The following is a 22612-nucleotide window of genomic DNA, read 5'->3' on the forward strand; positions in this document are numbered from 1 at the left end:
CAAACTGCTCCTGAATGTGCCCTGACCAGGGAATTGAGCCGGCAACCTTTGAGCTTCAGAATGATGCTCCAACCACCTGAGCTATCCGGCCAGGCCACAAACAGAATCTCTTTTAAGATTGTGTGTGGTGAGGGACAACAAGCAAGTGGTTGGAATTTAACGTTTTTGGAGGGTAGACTGTAATAAGTTTCAGGCCTCTGAAAATGAATCCAAAACAATAAAACAAGCAGAATGTGTTTCTCTAGTAGAGAAAAGAGAAAGCAAACCTCCTACAGGTAAATTGAAATCCTCAAATGGACCCATAACACATTGCTGAGACATTCTTGAGATAATGGGTTTCGTTAGACTGGGGCCACAAATCTTAACATTTCTTCATTCACCTGCCAGGACTAATGAGACTTCACGGTGGCCAAGCTGTTTATTCCTTGGGTGACATTGGCAAGACCAACTGTATATTTATCAATCAAGAGTTTTCTACACTGAGCTTTACCCCTACATATGACCACCCCGCCTGGATCAGAATCTTCATGTGTGAGAACCTTATTTCTTCATATACTGCACAAAAATTAGGGGATATTTCAAAATGAATATGAAGTGATAAGAAAAAGAAGCATTTGATTTTTTTTTTATTAAACAAGAACATCAAAAAAGCAAATGACAAGTCAAAGAAAGTTGTTCAATTATGCAAATGAGATGCAAAACCAACTTCTATTTCATTGGTGAAAATGCATTATACAAAAGTCTGAAAGTACTGGAGTATCTGCATGTTCCCTGATTCCCTAATTTTTGTGAGCAGTAACACTCTACCCACCTCCTCTGTTGTCTGTATCTATTCTTTCCTAAAGTCACATTGATCCATAAAATGGCTGACAGAAGAAATGAATAAAAGGAAAAGAGATAGAGAGAAATTTTCAAAAGCAGCCTGCAAAGAAATGCAGGACCGACAGCTCCTCATTAGAATATTATATATGTCCACTAGCTATTCGGAACAGAGCTGCAGATCAGCAGCTGCTGCAGGACCACAGTTGCAGGACAGGTCAAGGAGGCTGTGTCCAATCAAGGGTGGCTAGGAATAAGGACGTGTTGACCACCACTTCAGCCTGAGACAAGGACTTGGCTCCCCCTTAGAGCTTTCATACAACCTATAATATGTCTTTTCTCTCTCTCTTTTTTAATGCTTTTATTTTTTTTAATTGATTTTACAGAGGGAAGAGAGCAAGAAGTATCAACTCACAGTTGCTTCACTTTAGTTGTTCAGTGATTGTCTGTCATATGTGCCTTGACCAGGCAAGCCCAGGGTTTTAAACCAGTGACCTCAGCATTCCAGGTCGACACTCTATCCACTGTGCCACCACAGGTCAGGCTTTTTGTTTTGTTTTAAATTTTAGAGTTAGGAACATTGATTTGTTTGTATATGTGCCCAAGCTATCTGGTTTGGCCATTTTTTATTTTTTATCACCTTGTGTTTGTCCCTCTTTACTCCTCTTCCCCACCCAACTCTCCTCCCTCTGGTAACCACTTCATTTTTGTTTATGTCCATGAGTCTCAGTTTTATATCCCACCTATGTGTGAAACCATATAGTGTATTTTTAACATTTAATTAGCACTCATGTACAAACAAATATATTGATACAAACTCACATATTTGACAAAGGCCATTGTGAACTCCTATGATGACATGTCCATTCTACCTTTATAATTAGGAAAGTGTCCCCAGTTGTTGTTTTTTTAAATAAGGTGACATTGATAAATCAGGGTACATATGTTCAGAGAAAACATCTTCAGGTTATTTTGACATTTGATTATGTTGCATACCCATCACCCAAAGTCCAATTGTCTTCTGTCACCTTCTAACTGGTTTTTTTTGTGCCCTTCCCCCAACACTCTCCCTCTCCTCCCTTGATACTGTCGTCACAGCCGAATCTACACCCCATAACCCCCACACTCTTGTCCATGTCTATGAGTCTCATTTTTATGTCCCACCTATGTATGGGATCATATAGTTCTTAGTTTTTTCTGATTTACTTATTTCACTCAGTATAATGTTATCAAGGTCCATCCATGTTGTTGTAAATGATCTGATGTTGTCATTTCTTTGGCTGAGTAGTATTCCATAGTATGATATATATGTACCAAAGTTTTTTAATTCACTGGTCCACTGACGAACACTTGGGCTGTTTCCAGATCTTTGCTATTGTGAACAATCCTGCCATAAACATGGGGGTTCAAATTTCTTCTTTTGAAACAGTGCTATGGTGTTCTTGGGGTATATTCCTAAAAGTGGGATAGCTGGGTCAAAAGGCAGTTCGATTTTTAATTTTTTGAGGAATCTCTATGCTGTTTTCCACAGTGGCTGCACCAGTGTGCATTCCCACCAGCAGTGCAGGAGGGTTCCCTTTTCTCCACATCCTCGTCAGCACTTATTGTGTGTTGTTTTGTTGATGAGCACCATTCTGACTGGTGTGAGGTAATATCTCATTGTGGTTTTAATTTTTTTTTTTTAATTTGTACTCAAACACAGGTTTTAATGGGATTTTACTACATTTAAAATCATTACTAGGGGAAGGGTTCATAAGCTTCACAGAACTGCCAGGTGTCCCCAGCAGATGAAAGGTCAAGAATGCCTCTATCTGGTGTGTTCCAGGTGAGGCTGCTCTGCCCCCTGGGCCTGGAGGGAAGCCCGCAGCACCGAGGTGGGACTGATGAGGGGCTGCAAGAGGAGCACAGCAGCCTTGAGTTGCTACTAAGATTGATACTGTCGTCACAGCCGAATCTACACCGCCTCTCCATCCTCCGTTTGGATTCGTAGATTGCGGTCCAAATCTTTCATGCCATGAACAGTTTTGAAGTGGCAACCTGGATAGCAACAGTTGAATGTCCTTTCTGCAAGGGTGGCCATTGGTTCCTTTGACTCGGAGGGAAGAGCCGCAGGCCCGGGCTTTCTGGGCGTCACTGCTGTAGGTGGAGGGACAGCTTGGTTTTGGAGCATCCTGATCTAATTCTGAAGCCAGTTCCCCACCACCTCGCGGGCAGCCACCGCCAACTGGGTGTGCGCAGGCTGTGGCTCCCCGCAGTGGAAGTGCTGGGGCTTAGTCTGCTTGCACGGCGACATGGCGTAACAATCCGGACCCCTTGCGAGTCCCTTCAAGTGGCCTACTTCTTACAACCAGTTCTCAGAGTTCAGAAATTACACCCCCTCCACCAGAGCGCGCATGTCCCGGCAATTCTCTAATTTGCATTTCTCTAATGATTAGCAATGTTGAGCATTTTTTCATACGCCTATTGGCCATCTGTATGTCCTCTTTGGAGAAGTGTCTATTCATTTCTTTGGCCCATTTTTTGATTGGATTTTTGGCTTTCTGGTACTGAGATTTACAAGTTCTTTATAAATTTTGGTTATTAACCCCTTATCAAAAGTATTGTCAAATGTGTTCTCCCATTGTGTAGTTTATCTTTTTATTCTGTTCTTATTGTCTTTAGCTGTGCTAAATCTTTTTAGTTTGATATAGTCCCATTTATTTATCCTGTCCTTTTTTTTTTTTTTTTTGTATTTTTCTGAAGTTGGAAATGAGGAGGCAGTCAGACAGACTCCCGCATGTGCCCGACCAGGATCCACCCGGCATGCCCACCAGAGGGCGATGCTCTGTCGCAACCAGAGCCATTCTAGCGCCTGAGGCAGAGGCCGTGGAGCCATCCTCAGTGCCTGGGCCAACTTTGCTCTAATGGAGCCTTGGCTGTGGGAGGGGAAGAGAGAAACAGAGAGGAAGGAGAGGGGGAGAGGTGGAGAAGCAGATGGGCACCTCTCCTGTGTGCCCTGGCCAGGAATCGAACCCAGGACCCCTGCACGCCAGGCCGACGCTCTACCACTGAGCCAACTGGCCAGGGCCATTTATCCTGTCTTTTATTTCACTTGCCCGTGGAGATAAATCGGCAAATATATTGCTGCGAGAGATGTCAGAGAGCTTACTGCCTATCTTTTCTTCAAAGATGCTTATGGTTTTACAGCTTACATTTAAGTCTTTTATCCATTTTGAGTTTTTTGTGAATGGTGTAAGTTGGTGGTCTAGTTTCATTTTTTTGCAGGTAGCTGTCCAGTTTTCCCAACACCATTTGTTGAAGAGGCTGTCTTTACTCCATTGTATGCTCTTACCTTCTTTGTCAAATATCAGTTGTCCATAAAGGTGTGGGTTTATTTCTGGGTTCTCTGCTCTGTTCCAATGATCTATATGCCTGTTCTCATGCCAGTACCAGGCTGTTTTGAGTACAATGGTCTTGTAGTATCACTTGATATCTGGAAGTGTGATACCTCCCACTTTATTCTTCCTTTTCAAGATTGCTGAGGCTATTTGTGTTCTCTTTTGGTTCCATATAAATTTTTGGAATATGTGTTCTATATTTTTGAAGTATGTCATTGGTATTTTAATTGGTATTGCATTGAATTTATAAATTTCTTTGGGTAATAGAGACATTTTAATGATGTTTATTCTTCCTAACCATGAGCACGGTATATGCTTCCACTTGTTTGTATCTTCCCTGATTTCTTTTATCAATGTTTTATAATTTTCTGAGTACAAGTCTTTAATCTTCCTGGTTAAATTTATTCCTAGGTACTTTATTTTTTTGGTTGCAATGGTAAAGGGGATTGCTTCCTTAATTTCTCTTTCTGACAGTTTATTGTTAGTGTATAAAAATACCTCTGATTTCTGAGTATTAATTTTATATCCTGCTACCTTGCTGAATTCATTTATCAGGTCCAATAGTTTTTGGACTGAGACTTTAAGGTTTTCTATATACAATATCATATTATATGCAAATAATGATAGTTTTACTTCTTCTTTTCCAATTTGGATGCCTTTTATTTCTTTTTCTTGTCTGATTGCTGTGGCTAGGACTTCCAGAACTATGTTGAATAAGAGTGGTGAAAGGGGGAACCTCTGCCTTGTTCCTGATCTTAAGGGGGATTGTTTTTGTTTTTTAATAATTTTGTTTATTTATTTTTTGTGGCAGATACAGAGAGAGTCAGAGAGAGGGACAGATAGTGACAGACAGACAGGAAGTGAGAGAGATGAGAAACATCAATTCTTCATTGTAGTTCCTTAGTTGTTCATTGATTGATTTCTCATTTGTGCCTTGACCAGGGTGCTACAGCAGACTGAGTGACCCCTTGCTTGATCCAGCAACTTGGGCTCAAGCTGGTAAGCTTTGCTCAAACCAGATGAGCCTACGTTCAAGCTGGTGACCTCAGGGTCTTGAACCTGGGTCCTCCACATTCCAGTTCAATGCTCTATCCACTGCGCCACTGACTGGTCAGGCTTAAGGGGATTGTTTTTAATTTTTGCCCATTGAGTATGATGTTGGCTATGGGTTTGTCATAGATGGCCTTTATCATGTTGAGGTATGTACCCTGTATTTCCACTTTGCTCAGAGTTTTGATCATGAATGGGTGCTGGATTTTATCAAATGCTTTTTCTGCATCTATTGAAATTATCATGTGGTTTTTCTCCTTCCTTTTGTTTATGTGATGAATCACATTGATTGATTTGAGATTATTGTACCAGTCTTGCCTCCCAAGAATAAATTCCACTTGATCATGATGTATGATATTTTTCGTATATTGCTGGATCTGGTTTGCTAATATTTTGTTGAGGATTTTAGCATCTAAATTCATCAAGGATATTGGCCTATGATTTTCTTTCTTTGTGTTGTCTTTGCCTGGTTTTTGGAATCCGAATTAAGCTTGCCTCATAAAAGGAGCTTGGAAGTCTTCCTTCCTCTTGAATTTTTTTAAATAGCTTGAGAAGGATAGGAGTTAGTCTTCTTTGAATACTTGTGAAGCCATCAGGCCCAGGACTTTTCATTTTGGGAGTTTTTTGATAACTGTTTCAATCTCATTTGTTGTAATCGGTCTGTTTAGGTTTCTGATTCTTCTAGATTAATTTTTGGAAGATTATATGTTTCAAGGAATTTGTCAATTTCATCTAGGTTGTCTAGTCTTTTGGCATACAGTTCTTCATAGTATTTTCTTACAATATTTTGTATTTCTGTTGTGTCAGTTGTTGTTTCTCCACTCTCATTTCTAATTTTATTTATTTGAGTCCTCTTTCTTTTTTTCTTGGTGAGTCGGGTTAAAGGTTCATCGATCCTGTTTACTTTTTCAGAGAACTAGCTCCTGGTTTCATTGATCCTCTGTATTGTTTCTTTAGCCTCTATGTCACTTATTTCCTCTCTGATCTTTATTATTTACTTCTTTCTACTACCTCTGGGTTTTACTTGCTGTCTTTTTCTAGTTCTTTTAGATGCAGGGTCAAGTTGTTTATTTAAGCTTTTTCTAGCTTCTTAAGGTATGCCTGTAATGCTATGAACTTCCCTCTCAGGACTGCTTTTGTTGTGTCCCATAAATTTTGAGTTGATGCATGCTCATTATCATTCGTTTCTAGGAATTTTTTAATTTCTTTTTTGATCTCATTTGTTAACCCATTCATTATTTAATAACATGCTATTTAGTTTCCATGTGTTTGAGTATTTTTCAGTTTTTCTGTTGTGGTTGATTTCTAGTTCCATGCCATTGTGATCAGAGAAAGTGCTCGATATTATTTCAATCTTCTTAAATTTGTTGCGACTGCTTTTATGCCCTAACATGTGGTCTATCCTAGAGAATGTACAATGGGCACTTGAAAAGAATGTACATTCTGTTGCTTTAGGGCAGGGGTCCCCAAACTACGGCCCGCGGGCCACATGCGGCCCCCTGAGGCCATTTATCTGGCCCCCACCACACTTCCAGAAAGAGCACCTCTTTCATTGGTGGTCAGTGAGAGGAGCACATTGACCATCTCATTAGCCAAAAGCAGGCCCATAGTTCCCATTGAAATACTGGTCAGTTTGTTGATTTAAATTTACTTTTCTTTATTGTAAATATTGTATTTGTTCCCATTTTGTTTTTTTACTTTAAAATAAGATATGTGCAGTGTGCATAGGTTTTGTTCATAGTTTTTTTTATAGTCTGGCCCTCCAACGGTCTGAAGGACAGTGAACTGGCCCCCTGTGTAAAAAGTTTGGGGACCCCTTCTTTAGGGTAAAAGGTTCTAAAGATATCTGTTAAATCGAGTTGATCTAGTGTGTCCTTTAAGTCTGCTGTTTCTTTGTTAATTTTCTTTCTTGAGGATCTATCTAGTGATGTTAGTGGGGTATTGAAATCCCCTACTATTATAGTGTTGCTGTTGATCTTGCCCTTTAAATCCATCAAAGTCTGCTTTATATATTTAGGTGCTCCTATATTAGGTGAGTAGATATTTATGATGGTTTTATCTTCCTGTTGGATTGCTCCCTTTATCATTTTGTAGTGATCTTCTTTATCTCTTTCTATAGCCTTTGTTTTAAAGTCCATTTTGTCTGTTATAAGTATTGCTACCCCAGCTTTTTTTAAAATTCCATTTGCATGATATATTTTTTCCATCCTTTTATCTTCAGTATATATGCATCTTTTGTTTTAAGGTGTGTCTCTTGTAGACAGCATATGTATGGGTCCTGTTTTATTATCCACACAGCTACCCTATGCTTTTTATTGGATCATTTAATTCATTTACATTTAAGGTTATTGATATGTAATTGTTTATTGCCATTTTATTCTTTAAAACTGTATTTCTTTTTTGCTATATTCTTTTCCCCCTTTGATCTGTTTACAATAGGCCCCTTAGCATTTCTTGCAGCATTGGTTTGGTTGTAGTGAGTTCGTTGAGTTTTCTTTTGTCTGGAAAGCTTTTTATTTCTCTTTCAATTTTAAATGATAGCCTTGCTGGTTAAAGTAGTCTTGGTTGTAAGCTCTTGTTTTGCAGTATTTGAATATGTCTTGCCATTCCCTTCTGGCCTCAAGTGTTTCTGTTGAGAAATCAGAAGACATCCTTATGGAGGCTCCTTTGTAGGTGATAGCCTTTTTTTCTCTCCAGCAGCTTTTAATATAAATATTTTCTCTTGATCACTTATCTTTGATATTTTAATTATGATGTATCTTGGTGTAGGTTTCTTTGGGTTTCTTTTTAATGGAGTTCTCTGTGCTTCTTGAACTTGTGAGATGTTTTCCTGCCTTAATTTAGGGAAGTTTTCAGCTATGATATGTATGAGCAAAGTCTCTGTCCCTTGTTCTTTCTCTTCTTCTTCAGGAGCTTCCTATGATGTGGATGTTATTTCTCTTCATGTTGTCACAGAGCTCTCTTAGAGTTTCCTCAGACTTTTTGAGTCTCTTTTCTTTTTCTGCTCTGCTTCTGGGCCTTCATTTATCTTGTCCTCTAACTCACTGATTTGATTCTCAGCTTCATCCATCCTACTTTTAATTCCTTCCATTGTGTTCTTCATTTCTGATATTGTATTTGTCATTTCTAACTGATTCTTTTTTATTATTTCAATGTCCTTTTTTATATTTGCTATCTCTTTACTTAGGTGTTTGTAATGATTATCTATTGTTGTTTTAAGATCTTTGAGCATCCTAACAATCATTATTTTAAACTCTGCATCTGGTAATTTGGTTATATCTGACTCATTCAAGTCCTTTTCTGGGGATTTCTCTTGATTCATTTGTGTTGCATTTCTCTGCCTTCTCATTTTGTCTGTGTTAAAGAAGGTTTTAGCCACTGAGGTCCACTGAGTGTGGCCTCTGTGTTCCCTAGGTGTGGTCTGTCTGCAAGCCCGCCATCCCCTCTGCTGCTGCTTCCTATGGCATTTGGGTATGGGCGTTGCTGGTGCCAGCCCACTGGGGCTGTTGCTGTGGTTTCCGCCTCTCCTTCACAAGAGGGGCTGTGATCACATGCTCCAGTGTACAAGCCTCGGTGGCCTCGGCCTTGGCCGCGCCCCTGCGGGTGGGGTTATGTGCCTGCCCGGGCTGCAAGCCTCGGCCCTGAGGGCAGGGTGAGCACCTTTGCTCAGCTGCGGGGTCTCCACCTCATTCTGGGCTTTCACCCCGCTCCTGCAGGAGGAGCCTGCTTGCCGGCAGCTGCAAGCCTTGGCTCCACAGTTCAGGCGGGGCTGTATGCCCATGATCAGTCGCGGGACTCCCTCCCCAGTTCTTTAGACCAAAGGAATATTGGAGAAATGACTCAGCAAAATCCCATGGACAGGTTCTTGTTCTGGCTAAGGTGCAGTAAGCACTCTCCACCTATTTCTCAGTGAATACAGCTATAGTACCCAGACAGAACATATGAGCAGCTATTTGAGGACTCTTTTAAAAAGCAGAGTAGCAGGTAAATTGGGGAAGATAACAAGAATTTAAAGTGCCACCAGACTGGCTGTGGATTTACCTTTGGTATTCCCTGGACGGTCTCAGGATAGCCTGAAAGTCAGAAGTGGGCGTCAGTGTGGACAGAGTTCCAGCAAAAATCTTCTAGTTCAGACTCCAGCTGTGAGAAAGGAGTCTTCTGAAAGTGTCAGCAGCCACATGGAAGGTTCACAGCATGGAAAATGTCAAGGAAAGGGAGCTTTTCTCTCCAATTAAAGGAGGGATAGTCCTGAGAGCAGGATTTCCCCTCTCCCTGTGCTCCCACCACTTGGCCAGAGTTGTGGAAATTGTACAGAAGAGCAGAGTAAATAAAAACCCAGCTTTTTGGACAGATGAACAAAAAGGAGAAGCCCCAGGAAACCGGAAATAATGAGGGATGTCATGGAGAGAAAGGAGTTGGGGAAAAAACTCCGTAAGTTATTTGCTAACTTTGGGCCTCCACTCTGAGCTAGACATGCTTGAGTTTGATCACAAAAGCATAATAAAGAGAACTGAGCTAACAGACACACCACCACCCAGGTCCCAGCCCAACCATGAGATAGTGAACATTCAGGAGAAATCTGGATAGCACTGCAAAGACTCTGCAAATGAAACGGACATAGGAGGGAAAGAGAATTCACTGGTCCATAGGGAAGGAATGAGATAAACTCAAGGTCTTCAGCACCTCCCCAATACTGCCGTCCTATGTTGTTTCCAAGTTGTTTTTGTGCGACTCTCTCCCTCTAAGGCAGGAATTGTGCTTTACTTGGTCCTGTGTCTCTGGAGACTCATACAGTGACAGACACATAAAAGGACTCACACACATGTAGGTTGTAGTTGGAGGCAAATGTGACTAAATAAATGACTGTGTGACTGACAGAGGCAAAGTCCTGCTAACACCTAGCTGGCCACTCTCCCTGTCCAACCTTGTCTCTTGCCGCTGGAAACAGCATGCAGTGGAACCAATGGGTTCCAGCTGGAAGTGGCTAGGGGTCTCTAGGAATGTTTTGGGGTGCTTCCCTTTCTTTCTTTTCTTCCGTTAACTTTTTGCATGGAATGTAGAGTTTAGTAGGTAGCAGAGCAGCCATCTTGAGACTATGAAGAAACTAATGTTAAGATAGAAGCCTTACACTGAGAATCATACAGCAGGAAGAAAGACGCAATCTACCAATGTCACCAAACCTCTCCGAAATGCTTACCACTGGAACTCCTGAGAAATGTGAAAGAAGAAAACCTTACTTTGATAAACACCTCTGTCAGCTTTCTGTTACATACAGCCCAAATGTAATCTATCTGGTAGTTGTTACTATTATGATAACTCTACTAAAGTATTGAAATACTAAAGTTCATGGCCCTAGCCAGTTAGCTCCGTCAGAGCATCAACTCGAAATGCCAAGGTTGTGGATTCAATCCCCTGTCAGGGCACATATGGGAAGCAGTCAATGAATGTACAACTAAATGGAACAACAAATAAATGCTTCTCTCATTCTCCCTCTCTCTCTCTCTTCCTTCATTTCTCTGTCTCTCTAAAACCAACCAATCAAACAAACAAACAAAAAGATACTAAAGTTTAGGTAATAAACACAGGCAAATTTACTCATCCAGAACAAGGCACAGCTGTCCAGCTGGTATTCGACCCTTATACCATCCTCTGCTACCTGATTTCAAAACACATAAGCCTTTTGTAGTTCCATGATTCATTTCAATGAGCTGACCAGAGGCTCTCTCTCAGCACTGGGAAGCTAGGTCGGATAGGTCCGTCATTCCTCTCTCCAGTACTGGGGCCTGTGTGCTTCTGCCAGCCAGAGTCTAGGGTGCTGGAAGTGAAGACGTTGTCCTTCCCCTTCCAGACTAGTCTTCCTGGAAATAAACCAGTGACAGTTGCTGAAAACCCCTTCTCTCCTTAAATGCCTCCTCTACTGCCTGTTCCACCAAGTTGTCTATGTTCCACAACTGGTGCATATCCAGAACACTCTTGTTAAAAAAGAGCTCTTTCCCCAGTGGAGCCCCAGTGGTAGCACTAAACCCAGGTCTCAAAGGAAGTTATATGTATTACTGGATTAAATTAAGACTAAATTGTGCAATCCTCCACACTGGAATGTCTCTGAAATCAGGATATTGGTTACAATCAATGTATCTTATAACCATGCTTGATCATTCTGTCTTGCCTCTACAGCTCTGAAATCATTAGTTTCATTGGAATATGGTGCTTGAAAATAAAAAGGTTTCATGGCCAAATAAGTCTGGAAAACTTATTAGTAATAGAATAAACTGAATTAAATCAAAGTGTTTAAAGAAGCCCTTCTCAGAGCCTTTAACATGCTAAAGTGCATCTCAAGAGATTCATTTGGCCATGGGAGTCTCTCTCTCTCTCTGTCTCACACACACACACACCTTATAGTACTAGTGCTATGTAAAACATAAATTTAAAACACTGCATGAGGTCATTATATATATATATTTTTTTGGTATTTTTCTGAAGCTGGAAATGGGGAGGCAGTCAGACTGACTCCCACATGCGCCCGACCGGGATCCACCCAGAACGCCCATCAGGGGGTGATGCTCTGCCCATCCGGGGCGTCGCTCTGTTGCGACCAGAGCCACTCTAGCGCCTGAGGCGGAGGCCATGAAGCCATCCTCAGCGCCTGGGCCATCTTTGCTCCAATGGAGCCTCAGCTGTGGGAGGGGAAGAGACAGACAGAGAGGAAGGAGAGGGGGAGGGGTGGAGAAGCAGATGGGCGCTTCTCCTGTGTGCCCTGGCCAGGAATCGAACCTGGGACTACCGCTCGCCAGACCGATGCTCTACCACTGAGCCAACCGGCCAGGGCCATATTTTATATTATTTGATCAGATTTGCCAACTAATTGTCCTCTATAGGAGAATTGTGAAAAAGTTGGTCAGAAAATATGTAAACTGTGCCCTGGCTGGAAACCTCAGTTGGTTAGAGCATCATCCTGATATGCCAAGGTTGCAGGTTTGATCCCTCGTCAGGGCTCCTATAAGACTCAACCAATGAATGCATAAATAAGTGGAACAACATGTCAATGTCTCTCTCTCTTTCTTTCTTTCAATATGTCTCCCTCCCTTTTTCTCTCTCTAATCAATAAATAAAAATTTAAAAATAAATAAATAAAAATAAAGATAAGTGGTCTATCCACTCTTCCAGATTAAAAAAAGAAAAGAATAAGTAACTGTAAAACGGGCAACCCTGAAGCATGGCCTTTGGTGGGAGGATCAAAGACTTCATAGAGTCACCATTTCCCTGAGTCAGTCACTGGAAACAGAGCAGAGAGCTTCAGAGGGAATTTTGAAAAGTGGAGAGTGCAAGGATACTAAATTTTACTACTTCTGGCCTGTGGTGGCTCAGTGGTTAAATCGTCGACCTGGAATGCTAAATTTTACTACTTGACTCTTTTTATTGGAAGTCACGCTGGCTTGCCTTCACCCAGGCCAAAAAGACCAGACTATGGTTAGAATCACACCTCCTTAATGCCTGGGGACTGTGTCTGAGCACCAGAACTTAAGACAATATCTGTTGTCACAGAGACACAAATAATGCTGATGTGGCCCTTGAAATGCTGAAAAGAACCCACGTGTTAGATAATTCTTGGTCCTTTTTAAATTTCCCAAGTGATTTCAACACGCAGACAAAATTGAAGACCATAATCTGAAGAAACTGATTTGATGAAGCAGTGTTTCAATGGTGATGGGTTGGCAAGAGATGGATTTAGCTATTGCAGCAATATAAGCCCTTGGAGTGGTGGAAATGAAAATGAGAGGTGGAAGCAAGAAACATTTTAGAGAAAGAATCCCCAGGAAGGGGCTTGAATGAACTCAGATTGTCAGGAGGTTGGAAGATGTGCCATTGAGGACATGGGCACTGAGAGGAGGTGGCAAGGTGCTGGACTGGAAAGGGAGGAGCACTGTTTGACCTCACACATTGAGCTATAGCTTTGAGAAAGATGTCCAAGTAGAAATGTCCAGGAGGCAGGAGGAAATGAGGACTGAATCTTTGGGGGCAGAGTTATAAATTTTGAAGTTATTTGTTTGTACCCACCTAGGTGTTTTTGAAGACTCAGAAGCTTAAGAGTTTTTGTTCTCACAATGGGATACAGTTGAGGATACCACATTCATAATGGCTAGGAGTCAACGTGAAAGACTTGAAATTCAAGTTCCACTTCTGTCACTGACCAGCTATATGGCCTTGTACAAAATCCTGAATACCTTCTTAGCCTCAGTTTCCTTAACTGGACAACAGGAATAATAATACCTACCTCTGTGGGAGGTTGTAAATATTAAACAAGCAAATCCTTGTAAAACACGTGGCATATGGCCTGGTGTAAAGCATGGTCAGGAGCCTTGGTAGGTCTTTCTGGGTTCCCTTGCCCCACACCACGCATCTTCCAAGCAGGCTCAAGACAAGTCTACTTCTCTTCAGTGTCAAGAGTGAGTCTAGTAACAACAAGCAATCAGTTTGAACTCGCCTCAGTGGTACATGCAGATCAAATCTTGACAGATGAATCAAATTTTCTTTGGTGATAGATATGCCATATAGACAAGGAATGAGCAGGAAATGTAATCTCTCTGTGCTGGAGTCTGACCTTAGAGTGCATTACCAATGGCTTTTCATCGGCAAGATAGATAGAAATCAGAGATCCTTTCCTTTCTAAGATGCTAGTGCCAAAAGCTGAATAATGTTGTCCAAAAGATGACTTACTGATGACTCTGCCCCAACCTGGGAGCATCCGGTGTGGTCAAAATCAGGGCAGAGCTGGATTTATGTGGGACATGCCTGTTTTTACCTCAGTGAGATAACTGAGAACTTCCTAATTAAGATCGCAGATGACACTGAGTTGTGAGGCATCAGCCAGAAGGTAGGCATTGAAGTCCAAATAACATTAACTGACTTAAAGAAACAATTCTTAAAGAGGGGAAGCATCAACAGGAACAAGTGAGACATATTTCAAAACAACCTGTAGAAGCAAAAAGGAGGATATCTCTCAACTAGTTCACTGAATAATCCACCGGTCCCAGCCATAGATGTAGCCCAGTAAGAGATACTCAAGCATGGCCAGGGTGCTTGGGTGCCACGATGGTTTATCATGTAACAGAAAAGAAGGCAAAAGATAGGGAAAAGGGGAAGGAGAGGCAAAATGAAACAGAAAGAGGGAGAGAGAGGAAGAAGTGATAGAGAAGTGTGGTGCTGGAATCGTGAAATGTGTTCAGAGTGGAAGATTCTACTTGATTGAGATTTTAGTTCACTTATGCAGTCAGTAAATAATTTATTGAGCTAATCCTGGCCAGTTAGCACAGTTGGTTAGAATGTCATCCTGATACATTAAGGTTCTGGGTTCAACCTCTAGTCAGGGCACATATAAGAATCAACAAAGGATCCATAAATAAGTGCAACAACAAATCAATGTATTTTTCTTTCTCTCTCCCTTTCTTTCCCTAAAGTCAATCAATAAAAATAATTTTAAAAAATAATGTATAGAACAAATAGTGCATACCAGGCTAGGGAATCTATCAATGAACAAGACATTTATTTTTATTTTTATTTTTTGAACAAGACATTTAGAATCCTGTCCTCGTGGATTATTACTCTGCATGACTTCTAAATGGTAAAGGCCTATTACAAGAACTCATACCTCTTCACTCCTGTGGCGACATCATGTACTACCAAAGTTTTCCATCCCATTTGTCTGCTGATAACTCATAAACTCAGACTTCCACCCCAGATTCTGGTGGCCACTTGTCTACTTGTCCTCTCAATGAATCACATATCTAACATTCCCTGCTCAAACCTGTTCGTCCTCCAAACTTTCTCACTTTCATATGTGGCATCAAACATGGCTAAAAGAGAGGTGTTGTCTTTGTTTCCTATACCCCATATCCTGTGGGTTCTAACTTCCCAGAGTGAGAATTAGACCCCACAGCTGGAAACCAGAAAGTTCTAGTTATGTCATATTCTAAAGGTGACTGCAAACAACTGGAACCAGAGCAGACCCCTCTCTCCTTCTGACCCCATGCCCTCTCCTCGTCCTCACCCCTGGCTCCCAAATAGGACCTTAGCTGAACCAGCCCTACTATGTCAACCTAACCAGAGGATCGGGGAGGCAGAGACTGTTTGGAGGGTTTCTTGCCTTGGGAGCAAGGGGTGAGGAGCAAGTGTTCTTGAGGAAGGGTACTGCCCTCCCTGTGGGGAAAGTGAGAAGATGGAGTCCACGGTGAGGGGAGGTTCTAAGACAGAGGGCAGAAAACTTTCTCTGTGAAGGGCCAAATGGTCAATACTGTAGAAGGTGCTGTCTGTGCAGTCACTGTCACAATGACTCAACACAGCCACTGTAACATAAAAGCTGCCATAAACAGCAGTGAATTGAGATGGATAGGAATAAGCAAGGCTGTGTCTCAATAAAACTACTTATGGACACTTACATTTAAATTTCATACACTTTCACATATCACAAAATGGTATTCTTTTCATGTTTTTTCTCAGCCACTTACAAAAGTAAAAGACAGACATTCCTGGCCTACAGGCTATTCAAAAACAGAGAGTAAGTCGGGTTTGGTTCCTGGTCCCTAGGTTGCTCACCCTTAATTCAGGGGAGTCACTGGCAGACACTGTGGGGGCCCCTGCCAGAGGGCACGGTGACATCTCACTCCCATCCTGGAGCAGAGCAAAGTGTGACAGAGTATGGTGTGGGTACCTGTCTTCTGGAGGCTGGGGACACATGTGAGCTTAAGGCCAGGGTCAGCTTCTTAGGCAAAACCCTGGGTGAAGCAGCCCCTGCCCTGGAGGTACAGGACTGGTTTGAACTTGTAACTAGCTCCCCAAAATACTCTTTTTATAAAACTGTGTCTCCTGCCTGCCTTCAGCGCTCTGCAGTAAGGTAAACTGTAGCAACATGCTTACTGCGATTTGGGGGCGGCAATTGTGTGTGGTTTTCTTGGAAGGGGTTCATTTTAAAATTTCTACTATTATTGGTATAAAAAAGAGAAAAGGTTATTGAGATGAAAGATGGTTAAGTGCTGATGCCAGCTCAGAAGAAAGGCTTCCGGGTGTCTATCCTGGGATCTTTCACATTTTTTCATTGTCTCAGGTACTATAACTCTGCAGGTGTGTGTGTGTGTGTGTGTGTGTGTGTGTGTGTGTGTGTGTGTGTGTGTGTGTGTGTGTAAAGGCCAGTTTATTAAAAGTTTAATTGTGCAAAATTCATATGATTGAAAATTACTAAATAATTGAGTAGTAATATGCCTTAAAAATAAAAATTGATAATATAAAAAAATACAATTCTCACTATTTGGTCTGGAGGTTTTTAAGGAGGGTCCCGCTTGCCTCAGGAGCCCATCTCCTGGGCTCTGTCTCTCCAGGAAACAAAAGGAGACTTGCCACAGGGAAGAGGCGCTCTCTTCCTCCCTCCCACAGCAGAGGGAAGAGAGATGAGCTCCTCAAGACCCCGTGTAACACTGACTCCCCAGCCAAAGAACTTTCCTTTGAAATGGCGTCTGTCTGAATAAAGGACCACCAGACCTGCGCGCTCATGCTGCCATGATGCCAGCTACTGGAGCTGCGGTCACTGCAAAAGAATTTTTGAAGAGGAAAAAGGAAAAAGCTTCTCAATAGGATGAGGAATTTATTGGAAAGGACACAGGATAAACAAGGTGCTTTTTTTCCCTATAAAAGGGGTGGATGTAGTTGGGAAATTGTCCAGGGTTTCTTAGCCTGCGGTCCCAGAAACACAGGAGGACTTCTGCAGGTCACAGCTTTCTTTTGCCTTGGGTGGCCGCTGGTTCTTTCTGTAAATCCTGCCATTTTCTCTTCACTCTCTGAGTTTTCCTGGTGCAAAGATATTCTAGAAATTCTAATGTAATTGGCAAATTCTGTTGACATCAGAGAGCAAATTTCAGTGTGAGTTGCTTTTCCAGGCTGATTTCAAACACTGCATTTAAAAGAGCAAACATCGGCTCTGGCTGGTTAGCTCAGTTGGTTATGAGCGTCTGGAAACGACAAAGTTGCATGTTTGATCCCCAGTCAGGGCACACATGGGCAGCAACCAAAGAATGCACGACCAAGTGGAACAACAGATGGATGCTTTCCTTTCCCCCTTCCCTCTCTCTTTTTTCCTCTCTCTGTGTCTCTAAAAACCAATAAAAATTAAGCTCTGTCTGGATGGCTCAAATGGTTGTGTTGTCCCAGAGCATGGAGGTTGCTGGTTCGATATCCTGGTCAGGGCACATATAGGAGCAGCTCAATGTCACTCTCTCCCTGTCTCTCTCTCTAAAAAAATTAAAAAGCAACATTAAACTAAACTTTGCCCTCCCCAAATTAGACTGTATACCTGGTTTTTACAAAAAAACCACAGAAACAGGGTTTATGGAAGACTTTCTGTTTTCCAAAATATTTTTCTGGCCATCACCTCTTCATGACTAATTTTTCTTCTGCGGTACCCAGTGGAAGTGTGCAGTTTTGCGATACTTTTTCTGTTGTGTCATTGTCTGTCAAGGTGTACAGAGACTGCCTAACAGAGAGGCAGTGCTGTGCTGCCAGCCTGCGCAGGAGCCCACCTGCTGGGACGGCACCTTCATTCCCTCACCCCTTTCTGTCTTAGATGGATGTGTGATTTACATTTGTCAGAAATAGACTAGTAAATATTTTCCTTTCACTGGGTTTCCTTCTCCCTGAGGGTAGTATTGATAATGAGGGAAAGGCCACAGGAAAAGATCAGAATCACTGTTTACAGTCACAGCAAGAGCATACTGCATACCTGGCTCAGTGGATCCTGCCTCCTTCCCCAACTCGGCCCCAGGAGGCCTAGTGGTCCAGGTTTGCAGCTCCATAAACTAAGCTGCAGGAAGTGAAGTCCCCAGTCTAGGCTTAGTCTTCTGGCATGAAGTGGAGTGGCCCCAATGCCAGGCCCCCGTGGCCCCCAGTACCTAGCTTGCTCTCTCCAACACTCAGCCAGGCTGCCCTCAGGAACGCAACCCTGAGCGACCCTGTTTCCCACCAACCCCCCTCTGCCACACTCACTTGCCTCTTCATGCAAACCTCTTTCCCCGCTTTCCAAACTGTTACTCTCTATTGTAACGGCGGCGTGATGGCCTTCAAGAAAAATTTCAGACGTGGGTGTTACTCTCCCTCATAATGTTTCCAGCTTCTATTGTACTTCCTTCCAGTCTTCATCTATGTGGATTTAACCACATGTCATTTTAAGTGCTAAAATATTGTATATTCTACTTTTTGCACTCAACATTATATCATGAACACATTCCAAAGTTTCTACATAATCTTTATAATTACCAATTTAACAACTGCATAAAATTCTATCAGGTTGTTACACTTCAGTTTTTTAAACCACATTCCATATGTTGAATTGTTTATAACGTTTCTCTAATATGAAAAATGTTACAATAAACTTTTTTTTCACCCATATATGTTTTTTCTTTTCACTGGGATTTTTCTTTAGGCTAAGTTCTCCAAAGTATAGTTCTAAGACCAAAGAGTGAGAACATTTTCTGTTTGATTGTCTCTGTTACATCCTGAACACATGCATATGAATTTGAACATTCTTCTTATCTTCCCTGTGTAATCGGGGCAATGCCAATCCAGCAAGCTCTTCGATTCCCTTACTCCTGATGACTAGGCATTGGGTTGGAAGGACTTCTTCGAAAGTCCTTGTGTTTCCCACTTAAATACCCAGTTCAAAAGAGAAAGAATAATTACTCAGTACTGGTAAGGGTATGAGGAAATAGACATATTTGGAAATGTGTCTATCAGCATATAAACTGAAAGGACCTCTCTCAAAGGCAATTTGGGAATTTGTAGGAAAAACTCAAAAAATGTACATGTGCTATACTCTAACCATTCTACTTTAATAATTTATCTCAAAGGGGGAAAGTCAAGGATCAGTACAACAATTTAGCTACAAGCATACTCTTCATAGCATTTCTTACAATAACAAAACAGAAATAAATTTATGTCCAAAAAAAAAAAAAAAAGGAATTGGCTTAAAAATTATGACACATCGAAGTTCAGTCTGCCACTTTGCATCCACTTCCATCGCTTCTTACTGTCGTTCGTCAGACCTCAGTCACCAAAATGGTGAAACAGATCGAGAACAAGTATGTTTTTCAGGAAGCCTTGAGCAGCACAGGCGATAAACTGGTAGTAGTCGACTTCTCCGCCACGTGGTGTGGGCCGTGCAAAATGATCAAGCCTTTCTTCCATACCCTCTCTGAGAAGTATTCCAATGTGGTGTTCCTGGAAGTGGATGTGGATGACTGTCAGGATGTCGCTGCAGAGTGTGAAGTCAAATGCATGCCTACCTTCCAGTTTTTCAAAAAAGGACAAAAGGTGGGTGAATTTTCTGGAGCTAATAAGGAGAAACTTGAAGCCACCATTAATGAATTAGTTTAATCATGTTTTCTGAAAACATAACTAGCCATCGGCTCTTGTAATTTTTTTTCTATTTACAAAGAAGAAGGATCAAGTATAGAGACTATATACTCAACTACCATCTGATTATAAATGACAATAAAATATTAATTTTACCCTTTTTAAAAAAATTATGACACATCTTTATAGTGGGACACTGTGCAGTCATTTAAAATGATAATTATGGATAATATGTTAATAATATAAGCACAGGCTCACAATATATTTAACAAAGAAACAAGTCACAAAATAGCACTTATTTCCTGTAAGAATGAGACGGCACTCGAACACCAGGTGTGCAGGCTTTATTAGAGGAGAAAGACCTGCCGGGGTGCCTCTCCAAAAGAAGTGCACCAGTACAAGCGAGGGGGACAAGTTATATAGGGTAAGGAAGAATTTCGAGCATGTGGGTATTGAATCAAAAGTCCTGGTATGTCCAGAATGCTCCTCCTTGGGGCAGCTTGCCAGCTTCTTGGAATTCCTCTGTCTCAGGGGTGATAGTCCAGTAAGGGTGAAGTCTGACAGATAAGCGGAACATCAAGAGGGCAGTTTGGAATTCACGTATCCATCATTACCTACTTTTGAAAAATGGATAGACAGTGGTAGAGCGTCGGCCTGGCGTGTGGAAGTCCAGGTTCGATTCCCAGCCAGGGCACACAGGAGAAGCGTCCATCTGCTTCTCCACCCCTCCCCCTCTCCTTCCTCTCTGTCTCTCTCTTACCCTCCCGCAGCCGAGGCTCCATTGGAGCAAAGATGGCCCAGGCACTGGGGATGGCTCCTTGGCCTCTGCCTCAGGCACTAGAGTGGCTCTGGTCACAACAGAGCGAAGCCCCAGATGGGCAGAGCATCGCCCCCTGGTGGGCATGCCGGGTGGATCCTGGTCCGGCGCATGCGGGATTCTGTCTGACTGCCTCCCCATTTCCAGCTTCAGAAAAATACACAAAAAAAAGATAAAAAGAAAAAGAAAAATGGATAGAAATAGTTATAGAAACACTTCAGTTGCTAACAGTATTTATATGTAGATAGTGGAAATATGGGTGTTTAATGGTTTTGCCTTTTTATTTTTTACAACACAGATTGGCTCAGTGGTAGAGTGTTGGCCCTGTGTGTGGATGTCCTGGGTTGGATTCCTGGTCAGGGCACACAGGAGAAGCTACCATCTGCTTCTCCACCCCTCTCCCTTCTTTCTCTGTCTCTCTCTCTCTTCCTCTCATGCAGCCATGGCTCAATTGGTTTGAGCGCATCAGCCCCAGGAACTGAGGATGGTTCCGTGGAGCCTCCACCTCAGGTGCTAAAAACAGCTCAGTTGCAAGCATGGCCCCAGATGGGGGTTGCCAGGTATATCCTGGTTAGGGGTGCGTGTGCGAGTCTGTCTCTCTATCTCCCCTCCATTCACTTAAAACACACACACACACTCACACACACACACCACTGTTTTTATTGTAAGTAAAACACAGGTTTTTTTCCCCTTTAGATCAGTTTCTAAAGCAGGTACACAAAAGATTTTTCTATATACCATCCAACTGGGACAGGGACAAAAAGAACTGCTTGCACTTTTTTCTAGATTCTATGCATACTTATCATCCCTATATCCAACAACAAGGGTGCAGCTAAGGGATTACAGATGTGTGATGACAAGTGTAAGGAAAATACCCTTCTATGTGTATAATCTCATTCAAAATACCAGAACCTCAGTGCAGCAAAGGAAGTACAATGTCCCTCTCCTAGTCAGAAACTTGGACATCTCTCCCTGCAGAAGTAATGAGGGGGAGAGTAAGGCCCGCAGGGAGTAAAGATGATCTTCCCTCCATAGATCAGTTATCTATTGCTGCATAACAAACATCCCTCAGACTCTCGGTAGCTTAAAACAACAAACGTGATTATTCACAATTTCTGTGGTTCAGGAATCTGGGACTAAGTTCACTGAATGGATCTGGCTTGGATCTCTCATGAGATTACAGTCAAGAGTCACCTGGAGGCCCTGGCCGGTTTGCTCAGTGGTAGAGTGTCACCCTGGCGTGTGTAAGTCCTGGGTTCGATTTCCCACCAGGGCACACAGGAGAAGCACCCATCTGCTTCTCCACCCTTTTCCCTCTCCTTCCTCTTTATCTCTCTCTTCCCCTCCTGCAACCAAGGTCCACTGGGGCAAAGTTGGCCCGGGCGCTGAGGATGGCTCCATGGCCTCCACCTCATGCACTAGAATGGCTCCAGTTGCAACAGAGCAACACCCCAGATGAGCCGAGCATTGCCCCCTAGTGGGCATGCCAGGTGGATCCCAGTCGGGCGCATGTGGGAGTCTCTCTGCCTCCCTGCTTCTCACTTCAGAAGAATACAGAAAAAAAAAAAAGAGTCACCTGGAGGCTCGACTGGGGACAAAACATCTATTCCCAGGTGCACTCACTTCATTATTAGCAGTCTCATTCAGCTATTGGCTAGAGGCCTCAGTGCCTTGTCTCACGGGCCTCCCTGCTGACTGTCTGCATGTCCTGTGACAGCTAGCTTACTGAATGAGTGACTCAAGAGAAATGGAGAGATAAAGCACCTGGCCTGGAAACCACAGTGAAATAAAACAACAGAAAACACAGTAAATAAAAAGCTTACCAGTGGCATTTGATTAAAAGTACTGGGGTCCTGTACAGTAAATTTTCATTTCATTATGCTTTGCTTTACTAGAAACATTTTCAGATTTTCTTGCCAGCTGTTTAAAAAAGATTGTTATCAATGTATTTGTCTTAGAGGCAGATACTACATACCTCAAAAGGGTTTTGTTTTGTTTTGTTTTCATATGTCTGGTCCTATGTGTATTGTAAGTACCCCTGTCACTGATCAGTACTGAGTCTTGCTCTGGCTATAATCTTGAAGGCACCTTTGGCCAAATGTAGTTTACCACTCAGTCACCTGGAGGTAGAGCAAACTGCTGTCTCAAGCCCACATCA

General features: G+C 42.3%; 1 pseudogene; it reads left to right on the top strand.

Annotated features, from left to right (window-relative positions):
- The first annotated feature begins 19270 nt into the window (after window positions 1-19270).
- On the top strand, window positions 19271-19807 carry LOC136393206 (thioredoxin pseudogene; annotated as a pseudogene).
- The last annotated feature ends 2805 nt before the right edge of the window (window positions 19808-22612 follow it).

This window comes from Saccopteryx leptura, chromosome 2 (genome assembly GCF_036850995.1).
Source record: "Saccopteryx leptura isolate mSacLep1 chromosome 2, mSacLep1_pri_phased_curated, whole genome shotgun sequence".
In the NCBI taxonomy this organism is placed as follows: Eukaryota; Metazoa; Chordata; class Mammalia; order Chiroptera; family Emballonuridae; genus Saccopteryx; species Saccopteryx leptura.